This window comes from Puma concolor, chromosome A2 (genome assembly GCF_028749965.1).
Source record: "Puma concolor isolate L17-30 chromosome A2, mPumCon1.1.hap2, whole genome shotgun sequence".
NCBI lineage: Eukaryota > Metazoa > Chordata > Mammalia > Carnivora > Felidae > Puma > Puma concolor.
Genome location: NC_141668.1, coordinates 26675173 through 26696802, shown reverse-complemented (window position 1 = coordinate 26696802; position 21630 = coordinate 26675173). Strand labels below are relative to the sequence as shown.

The window sequence follows — 21630 nt, the reverse complement described above, 5'->3', positions numbered from 1 at the left end:
TGATGAATGAAGGAATGGGTGAATAGATGAATACCAAGAAATGCAAAGCATAGGAACTGACTCATATCTTTCTTTCTGTCCCCTTCCTTCTACATTTCTCTTATCAATCCCCAAATCAAATTATCTGGTACTATGATTGATCTCATCCAAGTTATGTAAAGACTATTTTATAAAAATAATTGACTACCTTACTATCATTTTTAAAACTCCATTGTGAAACATGGAAAAATTATGAATGTAACATATCATTCACCTTTTAAAGGTATGTCAGAGCTCAGAAGAAAGCAATAGCTATATAAAGATAAATGAAAAAATGGAAGGCAAGCAGAAAGTAAGCATGACAAAGTGGGAATGATATTTCAGTTGATTACTTGCCAATCTCAGTAAAAAGGAGCTTTGGTTTTAACATGAATTAAGAGACAGGAGACAAGTTTGGGGCTAATTCAAGTTAGAAAGTGGGATGAGTTGTACACAGAAAGCCTGTATTCTCAAATGGTAACTATCTCAATAAAAGGGTAAACTAGAAATAAACAGTTTTAAAAATCTGCTTATGGAAGTGGGAGGAATGGAAGGGATGTTGGTCAAAGGAAACAAGTTATAGTTGTGCAGGATAAATATGTTCTAGAAATCTAATGGATAGTATGGTGACTATAGTTGATAATACTATATTGTATAGTTCAAATTTGCTAAGAGAGTAGATCTTAAGTTTTCCCACCACACACACAAATGCTAATTATGTGAGGTGATGGATATGTTAATTAACTTGACTGTAGTAATCATTTCACCATGCATATGTGTATCAAAATATCACATTGTATACCTTAAACATATACAATTTTCATTTGTCAGTTATACATCAATAAAGCCAGGAAAAAAGGATAGGAAAAAATGAGAAACAATGAGGCTTCTGGAAGGAAAGTCTTCCCTTTTATCTTTAAGTTTCTAGGCCTCTGTGATTTCTTAGCAAGGTGTAAATGTACAGTTTGCTACATAGGTTTTATTTATTTATTTATTAAAAATTTTCTAAATTTTATTTTTCATTTTTTTTTAATTTACATCCAAATTAGTTAGCAACAAATAACAAATTAGTGCAACAATAATTTCAGGAGTGGATTCCTTGATGCCCTTTACCCATTTAGCCCATTCCCCCTCGCACACCCCTCCAGTAACCCTCAGTTTGTTCTCCATATTTATGAGTCTCTTCTGTTTTGTCCCCCTCCCTGTTTTTATATAATTTTTGCTTCCCTTCCCTTATGTTCATCTGTGTATTAAAGTCCTCATATGAGTGAAGTCATATGATTTTTGTCTTTCTCTTAATGACTAATTTCACTTAGCATAATACCCTCCAGTTCCATCCACGTAGTTGCCAATGGCAAGATTTCATTCTTTTTGATTGCCGAGTAATACTCCATTGTATATATATACCATATCTTCTTTATCTATTCATCTGTCGATGGACATTTGGGTTCTTTCCATACTTTGGCTATTGTCAATAGTGCTGCTATAAACATGGAGGTGCATGAGTCCCTCTGAAACAGCACACCTGTATCCCTTGGTTAAATGCCTAGTAGTGCAATTGCTGGATCGTAGGGTAGTTCTGCTTTTAGTTTTTTGAGGAACCTCCATACTGTTTTCCAGAGTGGCTGCACCAGCTTACATTCCCATGCTACATATGTTTTTTTTTAAAAAAGGTTACATATTCTAATAAAAGACAAATGATTTTTTTTATTTGCTATTCAGTACAGAGAGACTTTAATCTTTTGAGATGAAGTCTTGGAGTAAAAATGAAAGTTTGCCCTGAGAATTCTTAATTTAGGTTTAAGGCTTACAGTTTTAATAACAGCTTAGCACCCAAACTACAAATTATAAAATAAAATAAAAAACAAACAAAAACCTTAAAGCATTTGAAATAGAAAAAACTTCCTAAAGCTGATAAGGAATATCTGTAAAAAACTATTAACAAATATCATATTTAAGGGTTAAACAATAGAAGTAAAAATTCTAGAGAAATATTAAAATGTCCATTATCATTACTTCTATCTGATATTGTACTTGTGGTTTTGGCAATGTAGTGTGACAAGAAAAACAACTGTATTAAAGAGAGAAATGTAGAAAGGAAATGCCATGTTGAAAACCTGTAAGATTACCTTTGTAGGAAATTCAAGTCTCTACAAATGAATTACTTGAGCTGATAAGCGTGTCAACAAACTCCCTGGATATATGGTTAATATAAAAAAATAAGATCATTCTTGTATATCTATAACAAAGCATTAGAAAATGTACCAGAGCAGAATATAAATAATACTAGCAATAACATATAGAATATACTTGAGAATAATTATAGCAAAAGATATTTAAGACCATTAAATAAAAGATATTTAAAGATATTTATTGTGTAAGGAAATTTTTAAATAAAATCAAAAGACACAGTCTCCATAAAGTTTTAAGTAAAAGGAGATATGTCTACTTTTATTGATAAGTAAATTCAATATTGTTAAGAAACTTATTTCATCCAAATAAATCTATAAATTCAGTTGAATTACAATAAAAATGCTGGAAGTTGGGGCACCTGGGTGGCTCATTTGGTTAAACATCTGACTTCAGCTCAGGTCATGATTTCACGGGTTCCTGAGTTTGAGCCCAGTGTCAGGCTCTGTGCTGACAGCTCAGAGCCTGGAACCTGCTTCAGATTCTGTGTCTTCCTCTCTCTCTGTACCTCTCCCATTCAAGCTTTCTCTCTCTCTCTCTGTCTGTCTCTCTCAAAAATAAATAAACATTTAAAAAATGCTGATAGTTTGTTTTGTAGAATTTAACGAGGTGATTCTAGCTTTATATGCATGCAGCGAAGGACCAAGGAAAAAGGAAATATCCGAAGTTTCCATCAATAGAAAATTGGACAAATAAAAATGTGATTTAGACAATGAAATAATTTGCAGCAACCAAAATGAACAAATCGACATGTATCATTTTGGATAATGCCATAAATATAAATATTATCAAAAAGAAAAACAAGTCTCAGGAAGAATAATAGTAAAGTATAATTTCTATAAAGTGTTAATAATTTATAAACCATATAATATATTTGGAAAAGGGGATAAATACACATGCATGTATGCATTAAAAAGATAAACAGTAGGGGCGCCTGGGTGGCTCAGTCGGTTAGGCGGCCGGCTTCGGCTCGGGTCATGATCTCGCGGTCCGTGGGTTCGAGCCCCGCTTCGGGCTCTGTGCTGACAGCTCGGAGCCTGGAGCCTGCTTCGGATTCTGTGTCTCCCTCTCTCTGACCCTCCCTCGTTCATGCTTTGTCTCTCTCTGTCTCAAAAATAAACGTAAAAAAAAATTTTTTTTTAATAAAAAAAAAAAAAGATAAACAGTAACATCAGGATAAAGTGGTCATTATTGCTGTTCACCAGTATTTCTGGTTCCTGTGCCTTCTAAGCACATGGTAGCTCTACACTTTCTCATGCCTTTGGGTTATTGGGAACCAGGTGATTTATTCCAGCCAATAATATGTCAGTTGGAAGCAATATTTCTACTCAGGTAAAGCATTTAGTTGTTAGTGTGAGACTCCCCAGAAATCTCACTTTTCTTGCTAGCATGGAGGTATTGTAGTTCAAAATGGTGGCTCCGCCCCTGAGTGTCTGCCTATATGGACTTTTACCATGAGTTAAGAAATAAACTGTTGCTATTTTGCATGACTATGGTTTGGGAGATAGTTTGTTATCTAGCCTATCCTGACTGATATACAGGTGTAATCAGCTCTGATGTGATTGTGGAGAGATGGTAAGATTCGCTATAATTTTAATGTTTTAGTTCTTAAGTGGAATTATGAATACAGTTTTCATTATTTCTCAGTTTTATTTGGTTTGATTGACACACTAATCGCAAAACAGCAAAATGAAATACTCAGTAGACTTTACCTTTAAAAAAAAGTTGATAAGATTTAGGTTGTATAGTAAAGTAGAGAATGTCCGTGTGTTTGGAATTAGCATTTCTGGCATAGTTTAGAACTTCCTCCTACCTTTTCCTTCTTCTCCTTTTTCTTTCTCATTTAGTCCCTTCACTTCCTTCCCCACACCATCTCTTACTCTCAAGAAAATACAGAGTAAGCATTATTCTGCATTATGAAGCAGCATGTTTTGTCCACAGCTCCTTGTTCAGGAATATGGGGTCAACTACTAAATTGGAATCCACGGGGCGCCTGGGTGGCGCAGTCGGTTAAGCGTCCGACTTCAGCCGGGTCACGATCTCGCGGTCCGTGAGTTTGAGCCCCGCGTCCGGCTCTGGGCTGATGGCTCAGAGTCTGGAGCCTGTTTCCGATTCTGTGTCTCCCTCTCTCTCTGCCCCTCCCCCATTCATGCTCTGTCTCTCTCTGTCCCAAAAATAAATAAACGTTGAAAAAAAAAAAAAAAAACTAAATTGGAATCCACACAATTTCAAAAAAATGAAAACCCATTACAAGGTAGATGGATGATGATGATGACGATGATGATGATGCTAATGCTGATGATTCACAAACAGTAATCCAACTGAAAGAATTTGCAAATGATAAAGTTTGTAGTGTACCTCAGGGAGATCTTAAGGAGATATTAGGCTTATTCTTGAATAACATTACATAACTATTTCCCTTATCATGGGTAGAAAAATAACCAGTTTAAAAGTGCTTCAAGAAATAACAAAAGCAGAGAAATTTGTTATAATACGACTACATTTCAGAAGATGAATATGTTTAAAAACCAAACGAGCTTTTAAGTCATGAAACACTCCTTCACTCTGTGGAACACAGCTGAAGTAATGTTAATTACTTGCTTTCTACTCAGAATACTTCAATTTATTTTTATGGTATTACATTATTGTGGTATCTGAACTGAATAAATAATAGAATATTAGTTCCCCATAGTAAATTAAGAAAGAAATCAGTATAATAACCCTCTTCAAGGAGAGGAGATAAAAGCAGTTATACAATCCATTCATGAATCATATTTATTAGCTTCTCAGGAGGGACTTCTACTTAAAAATCAATACTTTCTTCCCAATATGCACAATTACCTAGAAATTAGGTATATTGTGCATGGAAGGTTTTGTCATAGAAGTTTTGCTATAATGTAGTAGTTAAGGACATAACTTTGGAATCTGACTCACCTGTATACTAATCCCATCACTTGCTTACTATAAAATCTGAGGCAATTATCTTTTTATACTCACATAAGGAAGACAATATTTCATTCAGGTGTTTTGGGAATTAAATAGGTCACAAAAGTGCTTATCATAGAAACTTGCACATGGTAATTGTTAAATAATTTACATTAACATCATCATCTCCACCACCACCACCATCATCATCACTGACTTTGTGAATTAGATGTTATTATTACTGGTTCACATTCAAGGAAACTGAGGGTCTGAGAAGTTAATTAACTGATCAAATTTCATATAGTTGTAAGGAGAAAACACTACAATTGTCAAAATGTTCTACACCCTTGTAGAGCCAGATTATTAGCTTGTAATTTGAATATGCATCTAAAACTGTCAGAACTTTTGAATAATATATGCAAAAATCAAATACATACAAAGGAGTGCAGTAAATACTATTTTCTGAGGGAAAAAATGTGACCACATTATCCCAAACTTTGGAGAAACCTATAATTTTTATTTACCAATCTAAATCAAGGTTCAAATATTAAGTTTCAACTTCCTTAAGTCTTAGCTATCAGCTTCCTTACTTAAATAACTGGGTACCAGAAAGAAAAGAGAATACCTTCCATCCAATGATGGATGTCCACCCCAAATTGAACCTTGTCCAAGAGCCTGAATGCACCAGTGCACCTTTTGTTGTGTGTGTCATAGTTCATTCATTTTCCCCCCATTCACTAAATATATATTATATGACAATTAAAAGCAGGGAAGTGTATAAAACCCTGGGCACACAAAGACTCTATCCTTACCTTGGAGGGGCTCACCTTCCAAAATGGCTGGGCAATATTGAACCAAAAATCACAGTAGACTTAGTAGGCCTGAGATAAACAGTGTGTTCAACTTCCTTCTTGAAGTAAATGTCTAAAGATTGCTGTGGATGAATCTGAACAAAAAGAATATTGTGCTTGAAGATACAGAAATGAGAAACAAAATAGTGTTTTCAGAGAAGGGCGAACAGTCAAATGGTTGAGGGTGAGCTGTACACCAGGTATGTGAAAGAATGGTAAAAATTGGCATAAAAGAAGTTCTTAAATCCCACATCAGGTAGGCTTCATATTTAAGGCAAAGAGTAAAAAATAAAAATCAAAGATGGAAGTGAAATGTTTAGATTTACATTTTGAGGGGTCGTTATGTCTATAGCTTACAGGATGGTAAGCTGAATACTTTTTTTCCGTGATGCATGCAACCCTTCATTCATTCAGTCAGTCATATGCTTCTTCTTCAAATATATGTTTTGCTTACTTACTGCATGTCGAACAATGTAGCACATGATGGAAGTAAGTAAAGAACAAAACAAGCATTCATTCTCTTTCTGCCCATGGCTCCCAGTCCCCCCTTTCCTCTCTCTCACAAAGCTTATTGAGAAGTGTCAGAGACTGATGGTAAACAAAGATTGGATAGTAAACAAAATACTCTGGTAGATGAATATAGTAAATCATGTAAGAAACGATGAGGATTTGAAATGAATCTCTAGTGGTAGAATTCTAAAGGTATGAATAAATATAAGTATTTAGAAGGTAGAATTTATGGGACATGGAGACAGATTGGAAGTAAGAAAAAGAAGAGAGAAAAGTTAAAAAGAACTGTAAGGTATCAATACTGACTTTGTGATGAAACCAAGCCACTGGCCTTCTGTATTCCTTTCACTGGGGAGGCTAAGTCAAATTATTTGGTACAACTTGAGGCACCCATTCTGAGTTTCAAATATTTATTTACAGGTAGTCTTTCATTCATTTGGCAGGATTAGAATCATTAACTTATGCTATCTGCCAATGCTTACACAGGGACATGTAGAAAGAAAATGGATGTGTTTGAGTTTCTTGTACCAACGCTCAATGGCTCACACTCAGCTAAGCTATAATGGACCCAGCACACAGCCTGCAAGCCTGAGACCGCTACTGCCCTGGCCCGAGGTGAGATAACCAGACTGTTAGGTCTGGATCAAATCTGTTGGTTGGAGAGAGTGGAGAGGGTGGGAATTACAGAACATTTAAGAACATCCGGTAGGTGAAGAAAGGATGTAACAGTGGAGGCCCAGGGCATGGTCTGTGTACACAGCCTTGCCTACCGGTGTGGGTTTATGCGGAAGAGATTTCTTTTTAAATCCTAGAAGCCAGGAATCTTCAAATCATCCCAGATGCTCATATATATTAGTAAATATGTAAGATGTGAATAGCAAACTCTTTGATGTGGCGTCACACCCATTCTTAGGTGGTAGCCCTAAAACCCGAAACAACTTATGACTTTCTAATTCCCTTTATAACTTGGACTGTAAATTTTTTTCATGAGAAAATCTTTCCTACTCAGCCAAACCCAAAATCTTTGACAAAATCAAATTTTGGACAAATCTTCCATCCTTTTAATAACTCTGTGGCTTTCAAATTAGCTGCTTTCTCCAAAGCCAAAAAAATCAGAGATACTTTTGCAGATTTCCTTTATTTTGCAGATTTCCTTTCCCTTACTATTCACTTCCTATTCATTTCTCCCTCTCCCTGAGACTACCTTAGGTAAAGTTCACCATTCTGACATCTGTGTAGATACAGAAGAGAGGAGGAGTGAAAATGTGTTTGCACTCTTGTTTGGGGTCAGTAATTCCACTTTGAATGGTATACACTGCTCCAGAATGCGTTGTCTGTTTATCATAGTTTTCTCCTCTTACTTCACTACGCCTCTTTTTCTTTCAGCCACTTATGTCTGCCCCAAAGCCTTATGTAACAGGCTGCCATTAGGGAGGCAAGGGGGATACCACTACATTGGTATCCCACATATTGTGAAATCCATTCACCTTAACCTTCCTCTCTGAGGAAGATCAGATGGCCATCTGCCTCTCAATTCTTTGTCATGTTGACTTGTGGGAGGACAAGTTGCTACAGCAGTATCAGGATAGATTGTTCAAAGTTTGGCCACTATTTCTGAATGGTTTGGAAAGTCCTTAAAAAGAAAAAAAAAATGGTGACAGAAATGTCGAAGAATAAGATAAGACAGTACCCAATTTTTGAACTTGAGAAATAGAAGAATCTTTCTGGAGAGACAAATTGACTTTATAGCCCAAATGAGGGATAGATAGATGCCGAGATCATATATGCAAATATAAACAGGAAATGTAACTTTTATAGATTCATTCAGCTCTGATAATTAATACCCTCAAGGTAAGTTGCAATGAGTATGAGAATAATTTCCTAAATGGAATTTTGGAAATAACTAATCTACATTTGCCCTAAAAATGTTTTATTTATTTATTCAGGTTCAGTGCATCACTTTTCTACTTTTGTAACCTGTATAATATGTAGTCATTGATAGCCAAACTCCATAAGGCAAGGTGACCAAATACTAATAAAGTGAGAACACCAGACAGAGTCTACAGGAGGTATTATTTCCATAAGGCATCCCCTGCTTTATTCCAGACCTGACTAATGTTTCAGGCAAGCCAGGGTTGCTTGAGTCACAGCAATTAAGTTAATTAACAAAAGCTAATGCAGCCTTTCAAACATATGAAAATAATATATCAACTCAGAACATTTTGCTTCGCTCTGGAAGCAGAAAGAGAGCACAAAAGTAAAACAATTATTGCATAGCTGGTGGGTGAAAGCCTCTTTGCTAACTTATCATCTACTTGGTACCACTCTTTAAAGTGAACCTAACTCTAAATAAGGCTTGCATGTTTCTGTTTGTCTTCAAAGTAAATGTAAAAATAATTGTCTAAAACAATTCCTGAATCATTTTAATTCATAGAACTCCTGTTAGGAGCTCCTATAATTCCGTATGGGTATGTATTTATTTAATACTCATATAGAGGGAATCTACTTTATTAACAGCACAATGCATTAGGGTTAGGTTAAGGAGCGTACACATGTAGATTCATTCAGTAAGCATTTCTTTCACATGTACTAATAAATGTTTGCCAACACCAACAAACGTGTGAACTAAAGAAGAGATAGGCACTTAATGCAAATTAATAATGTAAAATAAAATTTAAGAAACATAATAAGGCATTTGTTTAAATGGTGATCTAGGAAATAAATTCAGGGAAGGAGACACTGAAGCAGAAGAGGGCAGTTGAGAAAGTTTGAATTAACAAATATATTCCAAATTTGAAACATTGAGTGTAAGGGATTATGCCAGGTAACATTGATAATAGAAAATATACCAGTAGCTCAGTTTTGTACAGGATATAATCAGTGTCAATGAACAAAAGTGCAATTAATGTGTGATAAATGCCCAATGAGTATGAGAGAAACAAGTTCTACAAACATTTACAAGAAGCAAGTTACCTGTTATAATGATGAAAGTTTTTATGTAGGAGGTAAGATTTGGATCAAGCTTTTAATAATGGGTAAAATTTGATAGAAATGGAACATTTTAGTTAGAAGAACTATTTTCAGCAGAAGTCTGTTTTATTTCAATGTAAGGTTTCCAAAGTTAGCACTTGACTTGGAGAGATGATACCAGAGTCTAAGGCTTAGGATTGGTTCCACATGCTCAGAAATTTGATTTTGTCAGCATTCCAAGAGTGGGTCAATTGCTGAGGTTGAGACTCACATTAATCGAGTTCACAGAGCCTGAAGTATAAATGAGAATATCAATTTATTAATTTACAACACAAGCAGAAGTACTTGGGAGACAGACGTATAAGAAGTTTGCCTGGTGAACAAGAAACCAGAGCAAGAATGTAAAAGGATTTTTCTGTAAATATTCAATATCAGGTTATGTTAATCACTTAACACCGCCTTCAGAAAAATTCCTGACACAAGTTTTTTTTGTCTGCAGGTCAGTCATATGGCCGGGGGGGGGGGGAGGCGGAGGCAGGGGTGGGGGTAATATTTGTGCAATCATATGGATAGGCCATGTTAATATTTGTCTTATTCGGTCCTGTTTATCTATGCCTGCGCAACATGTCTGCTCAGTTGTCTACTGAAACATATTCTTTACTGGGGAGGGAATGTGTCTAATTTTATTCCAAATTTGATATTGCTAGTAAATCCAGTAACTGTGAAATATTGCAGCATTTAATTCACCACAAGGTAGTCTTTATTTAAAAGTAATATATGGCCATTATAGAACATTGCAGAAGATCTTGAAGTGTTCAAAACAAAAAATGAAAATCTCCTTCCTCTACTCATGGCTGTCTTCGTTTCTTTCCTTAGCTGTAACTATTGTTAGCAAGTTGGGGTGTATTTTTCCAGCACATATTCACATGCATATGCAAATAAAAAAGGCATGTGCATATGATGTTTTAATGTAATCAGATGACATACACTGATCTCAACTTGTTTCTTTCTCTTAAAAATATAATTATGCATGGGACATCTGGGTTGCTCAGTCAGTTAAGCATCTCACTTCGGCTCAGGTCATGATCTCATGGTTCATGAGTTTGAGTCCCACTTCTGGCTCACTGCTATGAGCGCAGAGCCTGCTTTGAATCCTCTGTCCCCCTCTCTCTCTGTCCCTTCCCTGCTTGTACTCTCTCTCTCAAAAATAAATAAAATAAGTGTGTGTATATATATATATATATATATATATATGTGTGTGTATATATGTATATATATGATTATGCATAATCTTCCTATAACAAAACTCATAGCTATAACTCACTCTTCATTAATAGCTCCATAGTTGCACTGGAAGTAAGTAGCCCATGTATGCACGCAATTCAGTACCCTTTTTTATTGCGGTGAACATTTAAGGAGCACTTGGGTGAGTAAATCTTATCACAGACTAAATTCCAAATGACATATATATTTTATATTTTGAAATTTTGCACTTTACCTACAAAAATCAGTATAAAGCATCTGTAAATCTGGCAAAGGGGGATGATAGTACAAATTTCCTCGTGCTTTCAATAACATGGAATTTTATAAATGTTTACGATATTTGCTAGTCTAGTTTGCAAAAAAAAGCTAAATTTTGTTTTAATTGGCATATTATAATTAAGTGAGATAAGCTATTATGTATATTATTAGTCATTTATATAAGTGTGTGTAAAGCAGAGAGAGAGAACTGACTGTTCAAATCTTTTGACCATTTTATGCAGTTGCTTTTTTTTAAAAAAAATAAATCATTAATACCTATTTATAGATTAAGGAAATTTTGCCATATGTACTACATTTTCAGAGTTTATTGTTTAGTTTTTATTTTTTTAATTTTTTAATTTTTTTAATTTTTTTTTAACATTTATTTATTTTTAAGACAGAGAGAGACAGAGCATGAACGGGGGAGGGGCAGAGAGAGAGGGAGACACAGAATCGGAAGCAAGCTCCAGGCTCTGAGCCATCAGCCCAGAGCCTGATGTGGGGCGTGAACTCACGGACCATGAGATCGTGACCTGAGCTGAAGTTGGACACTCAACAGACTGAGCCACCCAGGCGCCCCTATTGTTTAGTTTTTAAATTTTGTTGACAGTGAATCATTTGGAATTTGTTTTGTTCAGGAAAGTAAGAGCCCAGTTCTTTTTCCTCAAAATATAACTGGTTACCTTAATCCAATTTATTGAGTAATGTGTTTTTCCATCACTGGGTTTTGAAAACCTATATTTATCATGTACTAAATATCCCATACACATGGTTCTATTTTTGTCCTCTTTTCTATTCCATTGATTTGTCAACCCCTAAGCTATTATTTCATGGTTTAATTAGCACAGCTTAGTATATACTTAACAAGAATAGTTCTCTACCATTAAAAAATCTTCTTTGACTTTTCCTTCTTATGCTTACACATTAACTTATACACATAAATTTTATCAAGTTTTTCTTTTAAGATTGAAATCAAGAAGTAGAATGAGGAAGGGGGGAAGAGATGAGAATCATAGTAGTAATTGATTCAGATATATTTAATTTATATTTGAATTTACAATGAATTAATGTCACTATTTCTATGCAAGCACAAGGAAGGCATCACTGGTTATTAAAGATTTTTGTGTCTTTTTTTAATGTTTATTTATTTACTTTAAGAGAGAGAGGGAGAGTGTGCGTGCAAGCACGTGCACATGTATGCTTGGGTTGGGGAGGGGCAGAGGGAGGGAGAGAGAGAATCCCAAGCAGGCTCCATGCTGTCAGCCTGGAGCCTGATTGGTGGCTCGATCCCACAAACCATGAGATCATGATCTGAGCTGAAATCAAGAGTTGGACACTTAACTGACTGAACCACCCAGGGGCCCCTCTTTCATGTCTTAATACAAATTTTTTTTTTAAATTTTTTTTTTTTCAACGTTTATTTGTTTTTGAGACAGAGAGAGACAGAGCATGAACAGGGGAGGGGCAGAGAGAGAGGGAGACACAGAATTGGAAACAGGCTCCAGGCTCTGAGCCATCAGCCCAGAGCCTGACGCGGGGCTCAAACTCACAGACCGTGAGATCGTGACCTGGCTGAAGTCGGACGCTTAACCGACTGCGCCACCCAGGCGCCCCAGTCTTAATACAAATTTAAATTGTGTTTACATATATCCTGCAAATTCCCTGCTAGGTTCTTCCTAAGTTTTTTTGTACTTTCTTGTCATTTGGAAAGGCTTTTGTTTCTATACAGGAAAGCTGCTTTTTGGTTAATTTTTAATTTGACTTGGTCACAGGACTGATTGCTTTTAGCTAATGGTCATCATTAACTTCACTCTTTACCCTTTTTTCCCAAATCCGGGCATCTGTCAGTGCTCTCGTTAATGCTTCCTAAATACCAAGAACATTCAAATCTATTCTATCTTCTCTGTTGCTATAAATCATGCCCAATTTCAAACTTGTTATCGTGTATTCCCTAGGCTACAACATGCTCAGTTTCATCCTTTACTAAGGTATGAATCTGTATATTTCACTTCCATATGTAAAACTCCTCAGTGATTTCCTGCAACGAACATAAAAGAGAAGGAAAAAAGTCTAGGTTTCCTAAACTTGCACCAGTGTCCTCCAATCCTCATTTCTGCCTCTCCCTAATTCACATTTCATAGCCCATAAACACCCAGTCAGGCTCCGTAATGTTTCTGCCTCTGTACTTTGAATACACCCTCCGTCATCTCTCCCTTTCCTTGAATAGCTATGATCACCCCCTCTGGAGTAAGCAGCATGACTTCCTCAAAGCTACTCTAGCCCCAGACTGAATTGTATACATTTGCTCAGTGTCCCCATAAATCACTGTGTATAAACCTATTTCATATTACACTTTGCATTATAATTGTTTGCTTAAACAGTTGTCGGCCAAATATATGAAGTCTTTAAAAGCAGATTCTGTTTTGAAAAACAGACTTCTGTTAGAATTCTTTGCATATAAATTTGTTTAGGCAAATGGGTGAATGAATGTAAAGATTAAATATTATTAAAGGATTATTTTGTGTCAGACACATAATTTTAGGTGCCGTATATACAACAGTGAACAAAACACGAAAATACTTGCCTTCACTGATGTCACACTTTAGTGGATAAAGTCAGTCAATCAAAATAACTAAATAAATATGTAGTATATCAAGAATTTGTAAAACTGAAATAAGTGGAGAATATAGTATGTCACAGGCAGAAATTTTCACTTTTGTAATGATAGAATCGTCTCAAAACTGATAGTAGATTTTGTTTTAAAAATTCAACTTTTATTTTCAGAAGTGAGAACTTGATTCTCTTTATTTCATAGTAAAAATAAAATGTAACGAAAATTTCAAATGTGGTAGAATTAATGGATTGAAGATCTCAGTGGGGTCGAAAAATGTGTTTTTGTAAAGGTAGTAGAGGGGGTGAGTGACCTGAAAAAGGGCATAAAACATAAATTCAATTTATTATTATTATTAGATTTAATGAATATGAAAAACAAACATATCGATTTGCTAAAAAAAAAAAAAAAAAAAAAGCATGTAAGTAAATGGTTACTTCCAGTTTCTGCTCTTACCTCACTGTAGATGAGGCAAATATGGCAGTGAGGTAAGATAATCAACTCATCCTGGTTTGCCTAGACTTTCCCAGTAGTCAGAGACTGGGATAATTAGATTGGTAATGACAAGTTTTAGAATACGTCCACAGACTTGGAAGTCTCACGAAGATCAAGAACAGGATTATTAAAGGTCAAATATCTGAGAGTCCAGGTTATTGGGAAAAATCACCCAAATGGATATTAAAATCACCAAGAATGATGGCAGAAGCAATTTTGGAGAAAATAACAGTGAACCAGTGGGTAAAGTCTTTAAAGAATGAGGAAGAACAATCTGAGGTTATGTGACAAAGTGTTCCTCCTAACGTGGTCCATAACTTGTTACTCATCCATAGTGAGGTAAGAGCAGAAATTGAGGGTAGCCATTTACACGCTTTCTTAGCAAAGTGATAGCCTTGTTTTAAATATCCATTAAATCTAATAATAATAAAAAATTGAACTTATGTTTTATGCCCATTTTATTTCATTGTCTGTAATTTAATTTTTATTGTATTTATTGACCTGAAATAGATTGGGAAGGAAAAAAAAAAAAAGACTGGCCCTTCCCCATGGCCACTTTGATAGTTCGATAGTTTGATAATCACTGGTATAGTTACCTGTATCAAGAATGGGTTACCAGTAATATTCCAGGATGACATGAGAAAGCCGGTAGCCTATATGAAGAATAGAGAATGGTCGAAAAGTGGCAGTGAAATGGTCAAGAGTTGTTTCAACTCTTCCAAGTTTGCATGGGACTTTCCTGGTTTTAACACTGAAAATCCCAAGTCCGAGGAAACTCTTAGGTCCCAGGCAAACCAGGACAACAGCAGAGAGGACGTCTACTCCACCTCCACAGCTCAGTGGGACTGTTGTGAGGTGGAAAGCGGGCCATCCCTTTCCAACCTTCTAATGGTGGTATGGAGGTCAGTGGTGGGGATAGTCTCATCTGGAGAACCAGTAATTGTGTTGACTCTTTTCAATCCCAGAGCACAAAGATTTCCATATTGCACCATAGAAACAGTAGGGAAAATGACTTCCCCCGCGACATCTGGAGCACCCACCTCCCTCCCCACTGTTGCCAAGGGCAGGGTGGAAGCAGAGGAAGTGCAGTTTTACCTGGAGTGTGCACATCATATTTTCTTTCCTAAAGATGGCACAAATCAAGTGCAGTAATTAGCAATTCAGTTCTACGCTATTACTAGCCAAAAAATAGTTGAATTGGTTAAACAGTTAATGTTGATTATTTTAGGTCAGCTCTTTTATAATGTTGAAACTTGATCACAGCCACTCCTCATCCAAGGTCTACTGTCTTATTTTAGCAATTCCCAAATCTTTAGGTCAGCGTGAAAGAGATTAACACCACCTAAATTTGCTCAAAGAGATTTGCAACAGAAAGCCGTTTAAATAATTTATTAACAAAGACTGGATTTACATACCATCTGGTAAATACATCTTATGTTGGGAAACTGACCTGAGAAGGTGAATTAAAATAAGAAAATTTGGCTAGCTGAATTTGGGATCGGAACATAGGTAGTAAAGTTGCTTTAAGCAGCCATTCATTAAGCCCTAGAGGTTTGGTAAGACATTGTCTGTTCTAAATAGATATAGTTGTCCAATGGAGGGAATATTTCTGGCGATTGGTGATGACACCTTCTCTTCTGGATGGTGCTATAGAAACAATGACTGATTCTTACTAGCTATCACTTTTCTAGACTCCATGGGGACTATCAACTTTCCGTTTGCATTTGTTATTATAGCATTATCCGTCCCACATGTCAACCTACAATTTCCAAGTTAGTAGATTATTTTTCATCGATGACATTTTAGGATGCTGATTCATGATGACACATAGAGAGGCATCTTTATCTTACCTCTAACATCTTAAAGCAGCACGAGGGTGTCAGCTCCCTCAGACAAGATTTTCAGTAGACAGAATTGAACCTCAGGGATTGGCAGCTAATTCCACACAGGCAGTACACAAGCAGTCTTATAAATTCCTATCATAGAGAGTGGTGCTGTCTGATGTGTCCCTAAATTGAATGTCCTATCTTAATACTAATGTAATTACCTTTCTATAAATAATAAATCCCCGTATAGCCAATTCGTTCCCCCAGTTCATCTTGTTAAATTGGAAGTAAAGCTGTAACATTCTATTTCAGGTGGCACCCCACAGTACTTTATGGGTGATAGGTTGGCAGTGCTTCTCAAGCTTTACTTTGTATATGAATTATCTGGAGATCTTATGCAGATTCAGAAGATCTGTTATAATGCAGATTCAGCAGGAATGGGCTGAGCCCTGAGATTCCACACTTATAACAAGCATTAGTATTGCTGGTCTAGAGACTACACTTTGAGTAGCAAATGTCTAGGGGCTTTGTAACTAGCATCATCTCTCAGTGATGCTTTTTGCAGGTTTCATAATAGCAATTGCTCCCATCATCAGAGAATTTTTACTATTAATAGCTCTTGGCTTAGTCTCTCTGCCATAGACCCTACTATGGGATGTCAGTCAGGTTCTTGGTGTCTCTTGCCTCTTTGAAAAGTTCCCTTGAACAGGTGGGTAGCTCAGGGCAGCACAGTTGTTGAGAGCCTGGGCACTGCCATTTAAATGCAAAGTGGCTCTAGGCAATTTTCTTAATATGTGTAAAGTCACAGTTTCCTTACTTGTGAAGTAGATGAAATAATAATGATGATAATAATAAATATAATATCACATAATTCCTAAGAGTGTTATCAGGATAAGTGAGATGATACATATAAAATTATAAAAATGTATAATAAATACATTTGATTGTTGTTACTATTGATATCGTTATTATTGTCTGATTTCATACTATCTCATGGAATCAATACCATACCTGCCTCTTGATACTTTTTTGAATTCTGAGGCATCTTGCTCTTAGCTTAGCTTAAGGTGAGATTTCATTCCCTCATGAGGCTATACAAAAGGCTTACACTGTAGTATCTGTCAGTACCTGTGGGTAATATCTGAATGCGGACCTCAATGAAACTTAGAACAAGCTCCAGAATCTTATTGATATTCTCACCCCACTCAAAAGCTGAGGGTACCCATATGTATTAAATTTGAGAAATCCAATATTTTTTTTAAATATCGCTAATATATTTTGAGCTACTTAAGGAAAACACAATCCTTTACTTAGAATAGAATCTGTTATTCAGAGTACATGTTTGGCAGCTGCAAGGAGGCTGCTGGATGTTAACTGAGAGAGATGAGTTAGCATGAGACAATTCTATTTCTCAGAGCGTTTGTCTGATTCTGCTGATTTTTTTCTGTGTTTAGCAACTACAAAAGAACTTTAGGAATGGCTTAATTAATCCTTGAATCATGTCAATTTTACTCTCCACTGGATAGGCACTAAGAATTTATATTTAAGAAAGCTCTTCTTCTCTTGTATCACCTGCTGATTTCTGTGGGAGACCTCCCTAGCCCAGGAATTTGTATTCCTATTTTTAAATTATGTATAACCAATGTCTAGGTGACTCCTATTAATAGATGTCTCCAGGTGCAGGAACAAAGAGCTGTCTTTCTGTGAAGTGACAATGCATACTTCTGCTCGCACCACAGGCAATCTGAGGTTCACTGATTTGCTTATCTGTGTACTTTCTGAAGATCTTCCCCTTTATCCTCGGAAAGGACTATCATTTGGAATCAGAGCATTTTAAATAGCATAGCATAATATTTTGTTTTGTTTTGTTTTAAATCTTTTTTTTTTTTTTTTTGTCACAGCTGTTCCAGGTAAGTATAGTAGTCATTTTCCTAAATAAGCAATAAATTTTTGGAAACTCTGAGATATTCTACATCATCTAAATTAATAACCTACATTGTATTTCTTTACTTTCTAAGGCAAATGGAAGAAATGAATATTATTAAATAAGAGATTTTTAGAATTTAGAAGGGAGAGGTAAGATTGGCTTGATTCATGGTGTAATTAAGGCACTCCTAATGCATATGGCTCAACTGTCACAGGTTCTCTCTCAGACTTTCTGGGCAAGTGATGAAATACAGAAAGGTGTCAACTCAATCACAGGTAAGCAGTCCGAAAAATCACTCACATGTAAGAAAAAGTACCCTTGATTCTGTCCTCAACTCCCAGACAAATCTATACTCAAATTAGTCCAGCAAATGGACCCATGGAGAAGAATTTTATGGAGGTGGTACTGTTTGGTCATAGCCAATACTACTCTCAATATGCAAACATGAACCTATGTCTGGATCTTTCCAGTATCCCCATCTTCTGTCAATAGCAGGGAAAATTGGAGGCTAATGCTGGTCCCAAACTGCTGCCACTGTATTTTCTCAATTCTGTGCCTGTAACTTCCAACCCACAGACCTCATCAATGCTACTTTATTTACTAAGGAAATTTTGGAATCATTTTAGAACAACACAAAACAAGTACCACATTTATCACAGTTAGTCAACATATAAAAGTGAGTGGTTTTTGAACCAAAATGCTCTTACTTAAAATAGCTCTTTATTGTAGATTTTCTAATAATTTAACTGCCTGCACATTTCTTCATAGAAATATTACTGAATTTTAGGATGTTTTGGCCAGCATTTCTTTTTAAGTCCACTATAAATATCAGGATTAACTCCCAGAGAGATATGAACCTAGCATCACTGAAAAAAATATCAGTCACGCCTGTGATTGTGTAGGTACACACACAGACCAGCTGACTTTTTTTTGACAGACTTGTCTGCTGTAAGAATTCAGAACGATCCAGCTGGTGCAGTTGTCAACATGGGCTGTGTATCAAATGTTGTCAGGCTCAGTTGAAAACGAGTGTACTTTCTTAGCATCACTAACAGCTATCTTAATAAAGCTGCCAACATTGCCAAATATAGCTGCTGGTATCTGAGACGTCGAAGTCATGTAAGAACTTATTGTACACATCTAGAAACAACTAGAGAAATACCACACAGTATATGAATTGAATGTGCTCTTTTCTTATTTGATGCTTGGTAAACAAGTTGTATCTTCAGTGTTTGTTCTACACTCAATAACCAAAATTATGGGGAAGAAGTTTGTAATATCCTCGTAAGGGGTGAGTGTGTGTGTGTGTGTGTGTGTGTGTGTGTGTATCTGTGTATGTGTGTGTTCAGCCCTTTGGAATTACAAGTTGTGCTTTCCTGAGTTCTTCCTATGTGAATTGTATAATTTACATGTTTGTTTGTTCTTTTCAAAGTACACACACACACACACACACACACACACACACATTTGCCTTAGGTGAGAGTATTTTGTTTGATAAAACAGTTTCTCCCAAGGCTAATAACACATTGTTTAGCACTTAGTATTCAGTATTTTTAGCATTTTAAATTGTACTTGCTCGTGTACTGTTTTTTACATTTTCTCTATTTCAAATATCTGTTTTTCTTATTGACAGCATAATTAAAAGTCAGTGGTAATTACTGTCTTCCACATTCTTTTATATTTCCAAAGCATTGAAAAATGTGTTGAGCAAGGAGGAATTGTGAGCTCAGTAAATAGTACATAAATGCAAATATATTGGGGCACCTGGGTTGGTTTGTAGGTAGAGTGTCCAACTCTTCATTTTGGCTCAGGTCAGGATCCCAGGGTCATGGGATTGAGCCCCGAGTTAGGTTACACACTGAGGCACTGAGTGGAAAGCCTGCTTAAGAATTTCTCTCTCTCTTTCTCTGTCTGCCCCTCTCCCCTACTTGTTCACTCTAAATAAATAAATAAATAAATAAATAAATGCAAACATATTTATTAAATGTTCCTCTGTGTCATGTATGGACATATATCTCATCAAAGGTAACTACTTTTAATGGTTTCCTACATATTCTTTCAGAACACTCACACATGCACACACATATAACACACACACATTCTTATAAAAAATTGTCTAACAAGACCATTTAATATATACAGTTATGTTTCTTTATTGAACTAAATGGATCATCTTCGCATGTCACTACATACATATCAATAACCTCATTTTATTTAGTGGCTGCAGAGTAATATTCTATGAATGTGCTATAACGAATTTAGCCAGTGTCTGGTCAATGGTCATTATTTCCCGGTATTTTTGCTATAAGAAACAAAACTATAATGAAGATCCTTGAACATATATCGTGGCATAATTTTGCAAGTGTATCTGTAGAGATACTTCCTATCCATAGACCTGCTGCGTCAAAGACGGTACCATTTTTCAATCTGAGGAATATCGACTATTTGCCCTCCACAACATTTGTACAAATAAAAAAAAATTTTTTTAGTGTTTATTTATTTTTGAGAGAGACAGAGACAGAGTGTGATCGGGGAAGGGGCAAAGAGAGAGGGAGACACAGAATCTGAAGCAGGCTCCAGGCTCTGAGCTGTCAGCACAGAGCCTGACGCGGGGCTCAAACTCCCTTAAGATCGTGACCTGAGCCGAAGTCAGATACCCAACCCACTGAGCCACCCAGGTGCCCCATACTAATTTAAGTGTTCATGGTGTCTACGCTCCCCATGAAGCTCATACTGTTATTAACGGTAGCCCAGCTGATACATTAAAATTGTTAAGGAATTTCTCTCAAGATATTTCTGGATAGTTCAAATTAGGATCTGAAAGAGAAACCCACAACCAAAGGTTTTGTCACTCTAGGTCCAAGAGCCCTGGAAACTGTGTTTATTTGGGCACCTTCATTTTTCCCTATGGGAAAAGTCCATATTTTTTTAATGATATTTTCAAAGGCATATGTGGCCCACTCCCACCTATGTTCACAAAAATCTACCCATTTCCAGAATAAGGTTTAAGAAATGCAGTTATTGGGGTGCCTGCCTGGGTGGCCTAGTAGATTAGGTGTCTGACTTCACCTCAGGTTATGATCATGAGTTCAAGCCCTGCATCGGGCTCTCTGCTGCCAGGGCAGAGCCTGCTTGGGATTCTTTGTCTCCCTCTTTCTCTGCCCTTCCCCTGCTCTCTGTCTCTCAAAAATAAAATAAACATTAAGAAAATATCTTTAAAAATAAATGCAATTATTTGTTTTATATCTTTTTACTAATTTAATCTAATAGTGAAAGTCAGATTTCATTTTTCTAAATTCTTTTAGAAAAAGATTTTTTTAGTCTTACTGATAGGAAAAAAACAAAACAAAACACATCCCAAATAAAAGCATGTGATATCACTGCGATTATTATTTAAGTTGTTTTTTTTTATCTTAAGAAATTTATTACTGATCCCAACCACACCTAAACCAAGATTGAATAGTCAGCATTCTTTTCTCTCTTTCCTATTTCTCCATCCCTATGACAGCCTCTTTTTTACAATCTCCTATTTTATATCTTCAGTCTTTGTAGCAGTGCTGCTTATGCTATTTGCACCTATTCACTTTTTTTTTTTTATCAAAGGAAGTGTAAGTCTATAAAGTGGGCCATCATCTCTTTAGCATGACTTTAGGGTGATCCTGAATTAGTCAGGATAGGTGGCTTTATGCTGCAGTCACAATAACCCTAAAGTCTCAACTGTTAGAAAACACAGCATTCATTCAGGCTGCTTGAGTCCCAAGGCTCTTCTGTTTTAACATATGCCTT

At 36.1% G+C, this 21630-nt stretch overlaps 1 long non-coding RNA gene across 1 annotated transcript in view; it reads left to right on the top strand.

The window, feature by feature from the left end:
• LOC147583078 (uncharacterized) overlaps window positions 1–7100 on the top strand; it is a 551991-nt gene extending 544891 nt beyond the window's left edge. The window contains exon 8 of the long non-coding RNA XR_015242787.1: window positions 6981–7100. This is a non-coding gene — a long non-coding RNA (uncharacterized LOC147583078). The remainder of the gene's footprint in view (window positions 1–6980) is intronic.
• The last annotated feature ends 14530 nt before the right edge of the window (window positions 7101–21630 follow it).